General features: G+C 46.3%; 1 pseudogene; it reads left to right on the plus strand.

Moving 5' to 3' along the window:
• The window catches only part of LOC123170778 (uncharacterized), a 4,308-nt pseudogene extending 3,270 nt beyond the window's left edge, over positions 1 to 1,038 (plus strand).
• Positions 1,039 to 1,284: the final 246 nt, after the last annotated feature.

A 1,284-nucleotide genomic window follows, 5' to 3' on the forward strand; every position in this document is an offset into this window, starting at 1 on the left:
AAGGACCTCCTCCACCTCCTGGCTGTACACGGCATCCTCCGCCACCTCCTCCCCCGCGTGCTCCTCCCAATGGCCCTACATGCAGCACTCAGGGGGCTCATCATCCAGGTAATTACCTGCCCCCAACTCCCCATCAAACTAGGTCTATAACTCCAGTTGCACACATCATGGTGCTCAGTTGCACAGAACAGGCTACCTAGTTGCGCACGCTGTGTTAGTTCGAGCATCAAAGATAACACAACTAACTTGTTTGTCCTGTTCTGGCTATAGGTGATGCCAACCCTCAAAGACCTCCTCCCCCGCCTGGCCCAAGTAGCAGTGCCCTGCGTGCTACTCCCAATGGACCTACAGGCAGGACTCAGGGGGCTCATCACCCAGGTAAATACCTTCCCCGACTCCCAACAAAACTAGGGTGTGTGACTTCAGTTGCACATATCATAGTGCCCAGTTGCACAGAACATGCTGCCTAGTTGCGTGCGCTGTGTTAGTTTGAGGATCAAGCTAAAAATCTAACTTGTTTTTCCTGTTCTGCCCATAGGCGATTACAATCCAAGTACCATGACGGGTCGTGCTACTACAGGTGTTTTTTTCAACTTAACTTGCACACAGCAACCAGTTAGTTGCACAACATGGGCTGTGTGGTTGCAGAGAACATCAGTGTTGGTTGCACAACAACAAAATACTAAACTTTTTATATGATTATTACACAGGTGATCGTGATGGTCCTACTGCCCCGTTGGAGGCTGCATCCCCTGCACAAGCTTCTGATGATTTTGTGCCCAGGGATCCTCCAAGGTCTACTACAAAGGGTAGGGCAAAGAGTCGACGGTACAAATCGGCGCTGGAGCTACACCCAAAGAAGAAAAACAAATGCAGCCAGTGCCAATCTATAGAGCACACTGCTGGTGTGTGTCCACTCAGGCTACTGTGATTCTGTTTCATCGTTTGTAACTTTGGGACAAAAAAAGGAAAAGAATGATGTTTTTAGCAATGTTAGGACCAAGTGGACACATTCAACATCTATGATTTCTCTTTATCTAATTTATGCTCCTTGAATTAGTTCATGCAGTGTGTAAAAAAGGTTGCTATTTGTGCCTTTGTTGGCAACTGGTTAAATATTTAGTTGTTGAACAATTGTATGTCCAGTGCTCCTAATGTATCAACAAAAGTGGTGATATTGAGTTGCAAACGGAATTACTACTAGTGTGCAACTACAAAATCTGCTTAAAATTGTGCAAACCAGCAACTTCCTCCATGGAGCAGAGAAAGAAAAAGAGTACTGAC

This window comes from Triticum aestivum, chromosome 7D (genome assembly GCF_018294505.1).
Source record: "Triticum aestivum cultivar Chinese Spring chromosome 7D, IWGSC CS RefSeq v2.1, whole genome shotgun sequence".
NCBI lineage: Eukaryota > Viridiplantae > Streptophyta > Magnoliopsida > Poales > Poaceae > Triticum > Triticum aestivum.